Source organism: Crocuta crocuta, unplaced genomic scaffold (assembly GCF_008692635.1).
Source record: "Crocuta crocuta isolate KB4526 unplaced genomic scaffold, BGI_CrCroc_1.0 scaffold77, whole genome shotgun sequence".
In the NCBI taxonomy this organism is placed as follows: domain Eukaryota; kingdom Metazoa; phylum Chordata; class Mammalia; order Carnivora; family Hyaenidae; genus Crocuta; species Crocuta crocuta.
In genome coordinates, this window is record NW_027532172.1 from 4,574,733 (window position 1) to 4,591,413 (window position 16,681).

Consider the following 16,681-nt stretch of genomic DNA (forward strand, 5'->3'; position numbering starts at 1 on the left):
AGGGAATGAAAACAGGATCTCAAAGAGAGCTGCAGGCCCACATTCACTATAGCATCATTCACACTAGCCACAATATGGAAACAACCTAAGTGTCCATCAACAGATGAATGGAAAAGATGTAGTGTACATATACATGATGCGATATTGTTCAGACATGAGAAAAAAGGATATATTGTCATTGATGACAACATGGATGATCCTTGACGATATTATGCTAAGTGAAATAGTGAGGATATGGAGAAATTAAAAACCTTACACCTTGGGGGGGTGTGACGTAAATGGTACAGCTATTGGGGAAAGAGTCTGGCAGTTCCTCAGAAGTTAAATACAGAGTCACTATGACACATAAGTTCCACTCATAGGTATATACCCAAGAGAAATGAAAACCAGTGTTCACACAAAAATGTGCACATAATTATTCACAGTAACTGTATTCCTAACACTCAAAAAGTAGAAAGACAAATGCCATCAGTTGATAAATGAGTAACAAAATTGGGTATATCCATATAAGGGAATACTATTCAGCTCTAAAATGGAATTAAGTACTGATACATGCTACAACATGGATGAATCATGTTGCTGAAAACATTATGCGAAGTAAAAACCAGATACAAAAGCTATACTGTATTTCATCTGTCCTTATCCACAGATTATGCAAATTTACCATCCCACTAAAATTTATTTGTAATCTCCACTATAAGCTAGAGAAAACTTTTCCAATTCTTCCCCTCAAAAGATGAGCCAACCACTATTTTTTGGTATACTTTTTCCAAATAATGGACTGATAACACGATGCCACTCTTTGCCCAACTCTCTCAGAATCCTTTCATTACTATTTCTAAAAATGCTTCTAGCACACAACTACTCTTGTATTCTTCCTTTCCAACTTCTTCAGTATCATTTTCACTGACTTTATGAGATCAATGGATTTTTATTTTTACACAACAATCCTTTAGACAAAGATAGATGCTAATGTTAACAGAGAAGGGATATTTGGATGACAATTTTTTTAATGTTCAGCTCATCAATGTTTTATGTCATAATAGTTGTTTACTAAACAATTTTAAAACCGTGAAAATTAAGATACTGAGAACAACATGTATTTGTATTCCTGTGTGTATGTAGAGATGACTGTGGATTTATGTATTTAATTACATATGAGACACAATATTTTTTTAATATTTATTTTGGGGAGAGCACAAGCAGGGAACGGGCAAAGAAAAGGGGGCAGAGGATCCAAAGCAGGCTCTGTGCTGACAGCAGAGAGCCTGATATGGGGCTCAAACTCACAAATCATGAGATCATGACCTGAGACAAAGTCGGATGCTAATGACTGAGCCATCCAGGTGTCCCAAGAGAGAAGTTTTTCCAGATATCTGAATGTATCTGAAAATGATTTCAAAATATCCCACCATATTCCCAAGATTTTCAGGCATCTATGAAGTTTTAGTGTCAAAAGCAAATATACCAAATATTTACCTGGAATTACTGAACACTGAAAATTTAGAAAAAGAGGTAAGAACTTAGAGAAACATACAACTTTGGGTAAGACAGGACCATGGAACCTGATCCACAATTCTATACACTAGCTTAAAGATTAAAAATTCTTTTTCTCAATTAACAAAGTCAAAAAATGAACAAACAACATATAACACCTCAGTGTCTATGGCCCTACACCACCTCATGGCCCAATCAAAGGAAAAAAACCTACTGGACAAATAGTGCTATGTACCCTAGCTCCTTTCCCGTCAGCATATATTCTGTAAAATACCTTCAGTGTAAGGACTCTATAACCAGGATTTAGTCTCCTTTAATAGAAGGAAGAACTGTTTCATTCCTGTCATCATGCCCCTGTAGAGCTTAAGAGTCTGGTTTTATCTCATAAACCATATTACAAATGATAGTCGCCAGGTCTCCATTAGGTCACAGAGATCTTGAAATCTGACTACAAATTCTATCTTCTAAATTCAGACAACTGGGCTCCTGTGAAATGGAAGGTAGTGAGATTCGATTTCAGTTTTCAACCATTCAGAAAAATGGACAAAACATATAGTCAAAGTTCTTAAAACAGGAAACAAAGATATTCAATACTTCATGCATAAGTGACATGCAAATTAACACTACAATAATCTTCTGTCTGTGCCAATCAGTCTGACCAAAGTAAAGTTACAGAGTACTCGTGCTGCCTAGAGTGTAGGGAGATAGACACCTTTGTGTACATACACTGCTGGTAAGAGTTAAACTGGTACAGAAACTATAAAGACCCATCTGGCAAGACCTAAGAATATGACAGATGACACAGACCAGGACTCAGATATACCACTTATAGTCATTTATCAAACATGTATATTCCCACATATGTGAATGTGTTCAAAATGACATATAAAAGCTATGTGCTAAGCTAAAAGGAATCAACCAAAATGGCAAAAATAGGGGACTGATTAATAGGATTCCAAGGAGGCTGATTATAAAGGGTGCCAGGGTGGCTCAGTCAGTTGAGCATTCGACTCTTGATTTCGCCACAGTTCATGATCTCAGGGTCACAGAATTGAGCCCTGCATTGGGCTCTGTGCAGAGTGTGGAGCCTGGTGGGGATTCTCATTCTCTCATTCTCTCATTCATTCATTCTCTCTCTCTCTGTCCCCTCCCCCGTCACACATGCTCTCTCAAAAAAATAAATAAAAATTTTTAAAAAGGGGACTGATGGGTGGTATATCTTTACAATAAAACACCATGCAGTTATGAAAACTGAATTCTTTATAAACTGGCACAAAACAAGTTTTATAATATATTAACTAAAAACTAGGAGCTAAAGAGTGCTGCCAACTTTATTTAAAAAAAAAAATACACACACGTAGTATGCACAAATTATCTCTGGAAGGATATACAAGAAGCTGGTTGTGCTAGCTGCCTTCAGGGAATAGGACATGGGTCTGGGTTAGGAGCAAAACATTGCACTGTATGCCTCTTGAACTTTGAATCATGTGCAGAAATGGCCTATTTAAAAACTAAAATAAAGAGAAAAAGATAACACCCCTCAGAAGAAGCTCTTGACGAAGCACCAAAAGATTTTTGGGTATAATGGCTGTATTCAAGGTAAAAGCCACCATCCACCTGAGGGCTGAGGCGTCTCAGGCTGAGGCCTCAGGAACCCGAGAAGTCTCAAGGCAACTTCTAAATGCAGCTCTTCAGCAAATGCCATACCTTAAAAACATCTCCCAATTCACTGCTATTCACTTTAAACTTGTCGCCTGGCCCTTCCTTCTGCCCCAGTCTTACCCAGCCTGACTCTAATTCAAAGTATCTACCTTAGTTTTATTCAACACACAGCTAAATTGTGCTGGGCTTATGCTAAGTACTGAAGCACAAGGTGAACAGCTGACAGGAGTCCCTGCTTTCAAGGCCTCTCTACCCAGTAGTAAACATGTGTAGAAAAATAAAATTGTTTTCATGCTATTAAGTAATCACTTAGGTATAATCAAGATTATGATGATTAAGTGTGTCTCAATTTCCAAGTTCTGTTTTCTATGCAAGTTAATTCCAAATCTAAGATTTTTCCTTACATTTTTCAAATGTAATTATCTCTTTTAATTAAAACTTTTCAAATTTTAAAACCACCACAGCCCTCCAAGTGATTGCACTGAAGTTATAGGTTGTACTGGTCAACCTGATGCTGCAGTGAAGAGTAGATGGTCATTATTTAACATAGTACTGGAAGTTCTAGTCACAGCAATCAGACAAGAGTAAGGAATAAAAATCCAAATTAGTTAGTGAAAGTTTTATTTCTTCCTACTTGTAGATGATATGTTACTACATAGAGAAAACTCTGAGGACTCTACCAAGAAACTACTAGACTGATAAAGGAATTCGGTAAGGTTGCTGGATACAAAATCAACATACAGAAATTTGTGGCATTTTTATACACTAATAATGAAGCAACAGAAAGAGAAATTAAGAGAGCAGTCCCATTTACAATTGAACCAAAGATAATAAAATACCTAGGGATAAACTTAACCAAGGAAGTGAAAGACCTATACTCTGAAAACTATAAAACACCAATGAAAGAAAGTGAAGATGACACAAATGGAAAAGTATTCCACGCTCATGGATTGGGAAAACATACATTGTTAAAATGTCCACACTACCCAAAGCAATCTACAGATTTAATGCAATCCATATCAAAATACCAACAACATTTTTCACAGAAAACAAACAATTCTAAACTTTTTATGGAACCACAGAAGACCCAGGATAGCTAAAATAATCTTGAAAAAGAACAGCACTTGAGATATCACAATTCCAGATTTCCAGCTATACTACAAGGCTGTAGTAATCAAAACAGTATGGTATTGGCACAAAAATGGCACATAGATCAATGGAATAGGATAAAAATCACAGAAACAAATCCACATTTATATAGTCAATTTATCTATGACAAAGGAGGAAAGAATATGCAACAGGAAAAAGCCTCTTGAACAAATGCTATTGAGAGAACTGGATGGCTAAATGCAAAATATTAAAACCGGACCACTGGCTTACACTATACATAAAGATAAATTCAAAATGGATTAAGGACCAAAATGTGAGACCTGAAACCATAAAAATCCTAGGAGAGCACAGGCAGTAATTTCTCTGACATTGGCTATAGCAACATTTTTCTAAATAGGTCTCCTGAGGCAAGGGAAACAAAAGCAAAAATAAACTATTGGAACCTGATCAAAATAAAAAGCTTCTGCACAGTAAAGGAAACAATCCACAAGACTAAAGGGCAGCCTACTGAATGGAGGGAGATATTTGCAAATTATATATCTGACAAAGGGTTAATATCCAAAATATATGAAAAACTTATACAACTCAACACTGAAAAAAACAAATAATCCAGTTAAGAAACGGGAAGAAGACATGAAAGACATTTCTCCAAAGATCCAGATGGCCAAGAGAGACATGAAAAGATGCTCAACATCACTCATCATCAGGCAAATACAAATCAAAACCACAATGAGATATCACTTCACACCTGTAAAAATGGCTAAAATCAAAAACATAAAAAACAACAGTGTTGGTGAAGATATGGAGAAATGGGAATCCTCCTGTACTATTGGCAAGACTGCAAACTGGTGCAGCCACTGTGGAAAACAGTTTGGAGGTTCCTCCAAAAGTTAAAAATGGAATTACCCTATAATCCAGCAATCATGCTATTGGGTATTTACGCAAAGAATCCAAAAACACCAATTCGAAGATATATAGGCACCTCTAAGTTTATTGCAGCATTGTTTCCAATAGCCAAATTATGGAAGCATCCTAGTATCCACTGATAGATGAAAGGATAAGGAAGACATGGTATACATTTACAACAGAATATTATTCAGCCAAAAAATGAAATCTTGCCATCTGCAACAACATGGATGGAGTTAGAGAGTATCATGCTAAGTGAAATAAGCCAGAGAAAACTAAGCACCATAGGATTTCACTCATATGTGGAATTTAGAAAACAAATGAGCAAAGGAGGAAAAAAAAAAAAAGGAGAAAGACAAACCAAGAAATAGGCTTTTAATTATTGAGAACTGATGGATTCCAGAAGAGAAGTAGGTAGGAGGATGGGTGAAATAGCTGCTGGGGATTAAAGAGTACACTTATCATGATGAGCACCAACTAATGTGGACAATTGTCAAATCATGCTACTGTAAACCAGCAATGAACATAACACTGTATGTCAACTATACTGGAATTAAAATTAAAAACTTAATTAAAAAAAAAAGGGATTAGGTGGTCAAGCCAGTACTCCAGTTAAGCGTAGGAACCCTTCTTGTTGTCCAGATCATCCAGAAAATACTTTTTGGACGTTGTAAAGATTATATGACACTCATTCAAATATTTTCTGACAAGCTATCAAATAAAATATACACACCACAGATTCCAGAAGCAGTGTGATACCATGAGAAAAGATGAACCTTTTTTTTTTTATTAAATGTTTTATTTATTAATTGAGACAGAGAGAAACAGAGCATGAGCAGGGAAGGGGCAAAGAGAGACACACACAGAATCTGAAGCAGGCTCCAGGCTCTGAGCTGTCAGCATAGAGCCCAACATGAGGCTCGATCTCATGAACCGTGAGATCATGACCTGAGCCAAAGTCGGACACTTAACTTACTGAGCTAGCCAGGCGCCCCAAGATGAACTTTCTTCTCGTCTTTATTCAAATATTTATGAAGTGCCAAACAACATATCCTGGGGAAACTCAAATGACCAAGACATAAGCATTCTTTGCCCCCACACTCCGTGCAAGTACCAAAGAAATATTATATGCTATGACTGGAAAGTATGTTATGAGAGCATACAGAAAGGGCAGGATACTCTCAGAGGAATGGGAATGGTTCTCCTGGAGAAAGGATAAAACTTAAGAAGAGACATCTAAACAAAATAAAGTGTTTTCAGGAAGGAGTGAATATGTGTTCATGTGTGTATGAACATTAGTAGCAGAGACCCCTTGGGGGGCCAGAATGACTTGAGGTGGGACTGCATACATAAATGAGGACCAGACTATATCATGGTATGCAAGCCTCATGAAGAAAAATGTATTTCATTGTAACAGTGTAATAAGGAACCATATAAAAGTTTTAAAAACTTAAAAAGTTTAAAAACCATATAAAAAATTTTATAAACATGATCAGGTCTGCATCTCCAAAACAGCTCTCTGGCTACTGACTATAGAGCACACATAGTAGTAATTCACTATTATTAAGGGGTAACTTATTATTATTATAACCACTATTTAAATGATACCATAATAAAAGTAACCCTTACTATAAAAATCAAGAAATAATCCTTGCCCTTGAAGATCTCATGGTCTAGTGAGGAGAAATAAATATCTGAGCAACTAATTTTAGTAATCTGTTAAGATTACTACCACTGTCTAGAAATACAGAAAAGGACAAAGCATCACAAAGGATGAGCTGCAACTGTAACTCTAAATAAAAGAAGATTTAAAATTAAGGGGGGGGTGGGGCAGAAAGAAAAAAACAAAAGATACTGCAAGCAAAAAGAACAGCATGTACAAGGCCATGGAAGGGTGAGTCTGTATGAACAGCCTGATGTGACTCATGCATTGAATGTGTAAGAAACTCTGTTTGGCAAGAAAGGAAGATAAACACAGAAGTACCTCTCATGCCATACCCTAAAGGCTCTGTTCTTGAATTAATGGAACTCTCTGTGATGCTACTAGAGGTTCCTGTTGATCACATCTATGTTTTTTTTCACTTTTTCATTTTTATTATTTTTATTTTTGAAAGAGAGAGATAGGGAATGAGCAGGGGAGGGGCAGAAACAAAGGGAGGCAGAGAATCCCAAGCAAGTTCCACACGTTCAGTGTGGAGCCCAACATGGGGCTCGAACTCAAGAACCATGAGAGCATGACCTGAGCCGAAATCAAGAGTCGGATGTTTAACCAACTGAGCCAACTAGGTGCCCCAGATCACATCTATGTTTTAAAAGATAACACCATAGCATATAAAGAACAATATGAGGAGGGGAGGAGTGGGAGCAAGAAGGACAAACAGGAGGCTGTTCCAACAGTCCAAGCAAGAAATGACAGGAGCCAAAACTAAAAACGGCAATGAGAAGTCAATGTGACCTATTTAACATGTGGGACAAAAAAATCTCAGGTGATCGAAATACCACCCTTTAAGGGATAGGCAAGATATGAACAACCAGAATCACAAGGAAATTCAAAAGATTCAGACAAGGGTATGGTCTCAGATTAACAGAAGTAAGACAAGACAAATGATAGGTCAAGTACATCATGTTCACACATTTACTCATACACATACAGAAATACATATATGCATAAATATGTATAGATATGGTCTGCTGACAGCCCCTACAAGCAATGCCCAGTAGCAATGACTTCATCTAGAGCCCAGATCTTGGTTTCTTAAGGTTTTTTTTTGTTGGTTTTTTTGGTCTTTTTTTTTTTTTTTTTGAGAAAAAGAGAGCAAGCAAGCATGNTTGATCTGACAAACCATGAGATCATGACCTGAGCTAAAATCAAGAGTCAGACAGGTAACCAACTGAGCCACCCAGGCGTCCCCAGATCTTGGTTTCTAAATTTCATTTCCCAGCACAGAAAGCAGAGTTTATTGGACAAATGGCCGATTCCAGGGCTGGGTAAGGGGAAGTACAAGATAAGGCTGGAATAGCATGCTGTACCAGGTTAAAATCACACATAAGGGAACGTAAAGGGTCTCTCACACTGGCCAAACAAGGGACAATAAAATTAATGGATCATAATTCACTGAACAAAACAAGAACCCATGAGGCTCTACAGCATAATTTAGGCACTGCAGGAGTTGTGGTTCTCACAATGTACCAGATGGGTTTTCCTGAAGCTGCTGGTCCTTTTAGAACTCATCAAATTGAGGCTGCTCCAACTGGCTCTGCAGTTGGTAGATTTAAGGTAAATCTTGTCTTTGAGGAGACTGAGAAGAAGCTTGAAGAGGAAGGGGTTTGTGAAGAAATTGGTAGTATTTTTGCCTTCAAGGTAAAGGACAGCCCTGGAGGTAAAGAAGCCATCAGGGTGGTCCATGTGAAGAATGGCAAAGGTTCAGTGCTTCCTAACTCAGATAAGAAGGCTGACTGCATGCAGAGTCACAATGGCTAGCCTGCACTTGCTGGCTTCAATGACTGGTAAAATGAATCCTCAGTTGGCCTTCTTTCAAGGCAAATTGAAAATCACTGGCAACATGAGTCTGGCTATGAAGTTACAAAGTCTTCAGCTTCAGTCGAGCAAAACTAAACTGTGAAGAATTCCCTCTACCTACATTTGAAAATTAAAGATGAAATATAAAGATTCCATGTATTTCATTGTCAGAAACTACACAATGACAAGTAGTGTGAGATTTGTTCTATTTTTAATTTTTTTTTAAGTATGCTCCACACCCAACATAGGGCTTGAACATACAACTCTTGAGTTTAAAAGCCACATGCTCCACCAACTCAACCAGCCCGGTGCCCTTAGATTTGTTTTTGGTGGCTGTGACCCAGGGGCCTGGGTGGCTCAGTCAGTTAAGTGCCAGACTCCTGATTTCAGATCAGGCCGTGATCCCAAGTGTCGTGGAATCAGGCCCTACATCGGGCTCTGCACTGAGCTCTGTGCTGAGAATGGAGCCTGTTTAACATTTTCTCTCTCTCCCCCTCTGAACTTCTCCCTCTCACACAGGTGTGTACACACACACTCTCTCTCTCAAAATAAATAAATAAATGCCTGTGACCAATTCTGTTTTTCCTAAACTTTGGGGGAACAGAGCGTGAGATATACTACTGCTTTGCAGAACCACATACAAATATACATTACAAAGCTAATACGGTTTGGCATAAAATTGAGTTTCAGAATAAAATTAGGAAGAGCAAAATCTAAGAGTTATAGAAACAAAAGCTCTCATTTTGCTTATAAAGTATATTTAAGGATCATTCTGCTGAAGATTCAATTTAAGGTTTCCCTGGGAGAACTAGGGAGGAAACAGAATACTAACAGCTGACCAGTAATTAGTCTTGTGCACTTAATGTTCTTCATCTATTTTTCATTAATAGTTTTAAAAGTTCTATACCAGGATGTTTAAAAGAAAGCTTTTAACTTTTGCATTTCATGCCATCAAAAATTTCTTCCCAAATCAAAACAAATCTGATCAGAACTTAGGGGGAAAAAAACTATAGCTGATTGCAGGACTGTTTTTAAAATAAAAAATTTTACTGGGTTTCCTTCTCGAAAAGTATTTTTGTTAAAAAATAATTGAACAGGGGTGTGTGGGTGGGTCAACTGGTTGAGCGTCCAACTCGATTTTGGCTCAGATCATGATCTCACAGTTTCATGAGATCAAGCCCTACAATGGGCTCTGGGCTGACAGCACGAAGTCTTCTCTCCCTCTCTCCTCCACCCCCATTCCCTGTTCTCTAACAAAAAAAATAAAAGTAACAACTAAACAAATACAGCTTGCTCTGAGATGCAGTTTTCAATTAGAATCTCATATTTAATCAAATGTGTAAAACTCTTAGTCCTTTGTTATAATTTCCTTCTTCACAGAAGTTTAGTTTAATTATCCACATTTATCATTCTTTGTAGTTTTTCTAACGCTAATGTTATTTCTTATAACTATAATGGGATAAAATAATGCTTTTGGAAGAATGTTTCATAGAAAATTAAAATAAACTACAAAAAAACCAAGAATGCAGGAGTCTAAACTGATAAAAGTCAATGAATACAGAACTACCTAGGAGAGCAGGGAAAGCTCTTGCTTATGAGAGGGCCACAACCAAAACAGAGGGGAGCAAAAGGAATTGAAGGGTTTGAATATCACCACTTGGCAACCATCACAGCTGTTAAGTGATTTGGGCAAATTCACTGGATGTTGAAACTAATGAATAAATCTGATAAAAACAGATTATTTACAACTTCCAAAGGTGTTCCTATAGGATACTTTTTAATGATAAGGATCAAACAGTACCTTTATGTTAGAAAACCTAGCAGACACCACTTTAGCCAAGGGATCAGAGCTGACAGTTGCCAGTAATGGAACAAACCAACATCATATGAAGGATACCACTTACTATTCTGGACAAAAATGTATAACCTGAATCCAAAAGAAAACTTCAGACAAGCTCAAAATGAGGAATATTTTTAAAAATTCAAAAATATTTTAAAAACTTGAAATTTATGAAAAGCAAAGACAGACTTAGGAACTATTCCAGATTAAAGGATACTAAAGAGATACAACTCAATGTAACACTTTAGCTCAGATTCTGAATCAGATTTTTTCCCCTCCTGCTATAGACAACATTATGGGTACAACTGGTAAAATGTGAATGAGATCTGCTACTCAGACAAGAGTGTTTTGTCACTGTAATTTGCTAATTTTGACCAATATACTGTAGTCATATAGAGTAATATCCTTGTTTTTACAAAATATACACTAAAATATCTAGGGGTAAATGGGTGTCAGATCTGTAACTTTATTTTTTAAAAATGAAAAAAAATTAAGAGAAAATGATAAAGCATATCTGGTAAAATGTTAACATTGGGGAATCAAAGTGAAGGGATAAGACCGATTTTTAGCTGACTTTTTCCCTACATTTGTCACTAGAATATGTATTACATGCAGAATACACAGAACAGTATTCTTGTAGTTTTCCCGTAAGTCTGAAATCACATCAGAAAAGTTAGGAATATTAAGAAGGAAAATTTATACACTTTTATTATGGTTACATATAAGACTAAATTGCACCAACTTATCTACACTCAAAACCTCCCTTAAGTTTCCACCTAACCTGATCATGGTCCTGAGGGAAAAACAACATTGCATAAAGGTCTCTTCTCTACCACTTCTCAGACAGCCTTACATCCAAAGTATTTAAAGTAACTTTTCCTAAATAGAGGTAAGATTTTTTTTTTTTTCAAACCAACTTTATGAGCTATAGAACCATGACCATCACGTCTTTAGGGAAACAGAATTAAGAGCTCATCCAAAAAACTAAAGTATCAAAATGACTTCACTCAAAATCAGAATGTTTCAAGCAGCCAGACTCTGAACATTACCACAGTTGGTGGTAATGCAAAATGGTAAATGCAAAAGCAGCCATAGATAGTACGTAAATGAATGAGCATGACTGTGTCCCAAAAATCTTTACAAAACAAGCAGTGGGGCCAATATGGCCAACTCATGGTTTAGATTAAAGGATTTATCCAGTAGCAACAAAATGGACTACTAATAAGCTGTAGACCATGTTTGCCTTTTACCAAGTCTGATACTTGTGCAAAAGTTTTGGGGTGCTTGGGGCACCTGGGTGGCTTAGTCGGCTAACCGTCCGACTTTCGCTTAGGTCATGATCTCGCGGTTTGTGGGTTCGAGCCCTGCGTCGGGCTTTGTGCTGACTGCCAGCTCAGAGCCTGGAGCTTGTTTCAGAGTCTGTGTCTCCCTCTCTCTCTGACCCTCCCCTGCTCACGCTGTCTCTCTCTCTCTCCTAGAAATAAATAAAAATATTAAAAAAAAATTTTTTTGGGGGGTGCCTGGGTGTCCCAGTTGATTGAGTGGCCAACTCTTGATTTTGGCTCAGGTCATGATCTTACAGTTTGTGGGTTCAAGCCACACATGTGGCTCCCCGCTGGCAGTGTAGAGCCTGCTTAGGATTCTCTCTCTCCCCCTCTGCGCATGCTCTCTCTCAAAATAAATAAATTTTTAAAAACCCTTCAACATAGCAGTATCTAAGACTGCATTCTTGGGGGGTAATTCTAAACTTCAAAGGAGGAGCATCTGGGTGGCTCAGTCGGTTAAGTGCCTGACTTCAGCTCAGGCCATGATCTCATGGTTCATGGGTTGGGGCCTGCGTCGGGCTCTGTGCTGACAGCTCCCTCCCTGCTTGTGCTCTGTCTCTGTCTCTCACAAATAAATGTTACAAAAATTATATTTTAAAGGAAATGATAATATTGATCCTTGTGGGTATAGAACAATCTCTAGAAAAGATTCTGAAAATTATTACAGAAACCCAGGGCACATAATTTCATTTTGAAATGTTGCATAGCAGATTCTACTACGATATCCATTACAGGCCGAAATTCCAAGCAGTGACTCAAACTTTTTCAGTTGAGTAAACCTATGTTTTTTTTTTAAACTTTCTGTAAAGAGTTTAATGCTTAGCTTTCGGGGCGCCTGGGTGGCTTAGTCGGTTAAGCGTCTGACTTTCGCTTAGGTCATGATCTCGCGGTTCGTGGGTTCGGGCCCCGCGTCGGGCTCTCTGCTGACTGCCAGCTCGGAGCCTGGAGCCTGTTTTCAGTCTGTGACTCCCTCTCTCTCTGACCCTCCCCTGTTCATGCTGTCTCTCTCTCTCTCTTAGAAATAAATAAAACATTAAAAAAAAAAATTTAAAAAAAATGCTTAGCTTTCTAGGCAAATAATATGTTTGTTGAATTAAAGATACTCTTGAGATAAACATGAAGAAGAGTATTAAGAATAGTCCAGCTTATCACATGTACAGAATGTTGCCCTAAATCATCTAATCCAAGTGTTAACCGTAACTACCCAGATTTCATTATAAGGAGAGATACATATCCTATAATCTAAGTGTTTATAAGAGAGGCTCTGGAATCACTAGCCATCATACTCTACTGGGTGTTTAATTGAAACGAAACTGCCAAATTCACAGGAACCTTACCTCTTGTTCTCATGATCCAAATGAATGAGGATTTTCCAGTCAAGTTATAATTAATCACCACTTATAATCAACTGTTTTACCCTGTGAAGTCTAGGGTATATTTTCAGCATGAGGGGTGATGTACAATAATTCTTTTTGCAAACAGAAATATATGCACATGTCCCTGCTGAAAATGTAGCCTGATAAATTTGCATGTGAAAATACATGCTCATGTGTAGTAGCAATGTGTTAGGTGATGTTTCTTGTTGAGGTCTACTTTAGGAGTCAAAATGTGCAAGCCCTGTGGAGCCAAGGCAGCAGTCCTGTGTATAGAGGTATAGAAAAAGTAGCTCACTTAATCCTTTCTCGCCAGGAGTCGGGATTTTCCCGGAACGACATCCATTGTCGGCAATGGACGCACCAAAATAACGCCGGCGCCAGTGAGTTAACCACCTCTGTCCTCTTTTCACCTATTATATTTTTCATGCATCATCCAACTTCCCAACCATCTTCCTGTTTCTTCACAGAATGCACGCTAGGTTCTCGTTTTTCTTCAGCACGAAGTTGAAAATGGAGTTGAGAAAAGGAGACACATGGTCAGCTGGTGATGTTAACAAGCTCCTTGCTGCCCTGAGAAGCTAGATGGAAATGGTTCAAGTTACAAGGGGGATCATCATCAGATCTGGGAGGACAAAGAGTAATTCATGAAGCTTCATTCCCTTCCCTCCCACCCTCTTTCATTTACTGATGATCCCTATGGTCTGCCTTCACAGCATAATCAAGATTAAGGATCTGAAGCAACCTCTTTCAGTTCTTCACTCCATCTAGTATGTAGAAAGGCCAAGTGGAACACATGTCCATCAATGTTACAGTGGCCCCAGAAGGTCAGGGAAGCTTGGAGTGGCTAACATAACCACAATCTTAGAGTAATGCTTTTTAGTATGATCTTGGAATTAACATCATCAACTAACCCAGTGCTTGGCAACAGGTGCTTAATAAAGGATGGCTGAATAAGACATTTTCTTTTCTGCCAGTGTCTACTTGAATACATAGGTGGAAGTCAGACAGAAGTAGTTAACTCTTTCAATGCCGGGATACTATGGGTATAGTGTAATCACATCAAGTCCATGTGTTTATCTAAAACATGTTCAAATTATGGCTTTCTGATTTCAATGTTCTGGGTTAAATGCTGGCTAAAGTTTTTTTTTGTTGTTTTCTTTTTTTTTTCTTTAGGACAACCATAATCAGAGTTTTGGAATTAGAACCATGGTAATGTTAATCAGAATGATAGATGAATTAAGAGCCCCAGCACCAATGTGTAACAAAACATCACAGTTCAGTCAAGTGACAACATTTCTCAGTAACGCAATTCTAGGTGGGTAATGATTCCAGAGCAAACTAAAGTCTGAAGAAGGAAAATCTAATTCAGTGGTTTCCTTGATGCTAAGAATCAGGATAAACCCAAAGTATGAAGGTTAAGAAGGATATATTTTAAGTATGAATAAAATTTTAAGCTTCAAGTCAAGAGGATCATCAAGCTACATAGTGCTATGCAACTGCTTTGATCTTTCAGACAGGAGGTGGGAGGACAACAAGCAGGGGAAGAAATAATTTGGTAGGACTCAAAAACGTCTAGAGTATGGGTTTAAACGACCAGTTATAGCTAACTTAGTTAAGGATATCCCAGAGAGTAATTCATACCACTATCATTACAATAAAAAACTACCATATAGAGAAATGAAAGTATTTATTTTTTCCAGGTTTTAAGAAGAGGCAGATTTTTAAGAAATGAGGCTTAAGTCTCATTTTTTAAACTTACGTCAACCAGAGATTTATTAGGCAAAATGAACTACTGGGTCTGCCACCCCACTCTTGCTCTGTAAAACTATGTCTATGCCTGTAAGGTCTTTTCTATGTCCACTTGTGTACAGGTCTCCATTTCCACCTTCTTTATGAAGCCAGTCACACCACAGGCTCTCCTAGCAGCCTCTAAATACAAGAGGGACTTCTTCCACACTCCTTTGCCCTCACAAAGCAGGCCTTAAATGAAGGTCCACCCAAGTGACCATCCCAGCATCTCTTTCTTTTAACTGCAACTCTGGTTCCTGCAGTTCACATGTCATATCATAAACAGATTTACTATGAATTCTTCCTTTTATAAAAAGGAAGGATTTCACAAGGTTTAATAAAGTTGAGTAATGAACTCTACGTGGTGCAAGAGTAGCAAATAGGTCAACGAGCGCTGAAACCACACCATACTTAAAGAAGGGTCTCAACACAGCAAATTACAAATGCCAGGAGTAAGCATAATGCACAATCAACTACTCCTTTTGCTCAGTGTGAGGTCAGTTCCATATGGGTCAAATCACCAGACCTAATGGGTGAGCTTTGTAGTCATAACTGGGGACAGGGAGGATTTGGGTGTCCATCCTGCTGCAAATAAAACTGTACTGCTGGTTTATCTGGGTGCTTCACTTATGACAGAAAAGTGGAACAGAAAAATAGAAGCTAGGAAGTAACTTGTTCCCATAGGGTCCTCAAGACCTGAATTCCAGATTCAGATCACTTACAATCAAGATGTATTACATCTCTCCTAGGCTCATCCTGTTATTCACTTCTGTGTTTATCCAAGACTCAGACTGCATTTTCTGCAAAGCAAACCCTGCACATCTTGCTACGTTCTTTAATAAGAGATTATGTACATATTACGCATAAGGGTTCCAGACCTCTCTATTTTTCCTCTAGATAACCTCTTTTGACCAAATAGGCATTTAAAGGCTGGCCTATTTCAGAAACAATAACGAAACTGAATACCAACTAGCTCCATATAAAGTTGTTTTACTAGAATAGAAATTTATGTTCAATCATTTTTTATGAGAACCTACTGAATTACCTTGGTTTTCCTGTTATTTTTAAATTAATTTCTAGTTAATCCAATACGTTAATTTCCAATTACTTTAAACACTGATTTTTCTTCTTACATTACTCTTGCAAAGAATTTTCAAATGCAGAATCACAGTTGTTACTCAAAGTATTTTTTAGTTTTAATGTAAAGTGCACTTAAGTAAATGAAGTCACTGGGGTGCCTTGGTGGCTCAGTCGGTTAAGTATCCAACTTCGGCTCAGGTCATGATCTCACTGTTTGTGAGTTTGAGCCTCGCGTCGGGCTCTGTGCTGACAGCTGGGAGCTTGGAGCTTGTTTCAGATTCTGTGTCTCCCTCTCCCTCTCTGTCCTTCCCACGCTTGCACTGTCTCCCTCAAAAAATGAATAAATGTTAAAAAAAATTACAAAAATTTAAAAAATAAGTGAAGTCTCTGCTGTGAAATGCTTTTCTAAATGAAGAAAAGGGAATATCTGTATATTAGTTAGGCTGTTGTATCCCTTGCCAAGGTTTAAAAGATTTGAAACATTTATAATTAGCTGTAAGAGAGATGGTGTTCCATTTTTTCAAATATATGTATAGCTAGAAAGGTAATTCAACTTAAGATCTGTGGAACTCTACAC

The 16,681-nt window shown here is 37.8% G+C and overlaps 1 protein-coding gene and 1 pseudogene across 2 annotated transcripts in view; one reads left to right on the forward strand and one right to left on the reverse strand.

Moving 5' to 3' along the window:
- SETD2 (SET domain containing 2, histone lysine methyltransferase) overlaps positions 1-16,681 on the reverse strand; it is a 90,993-nt gene that overhangs the window by 42,763 nt on the left and 31,549 nt on the right. The gene's annotated exons all lie outside the window — the stretch shown is intronic.
- Positions 8,321-8,798, forward strand: LOC144242401 (sterol carrier protein 2 pseudogene; annotated as a pseudogene).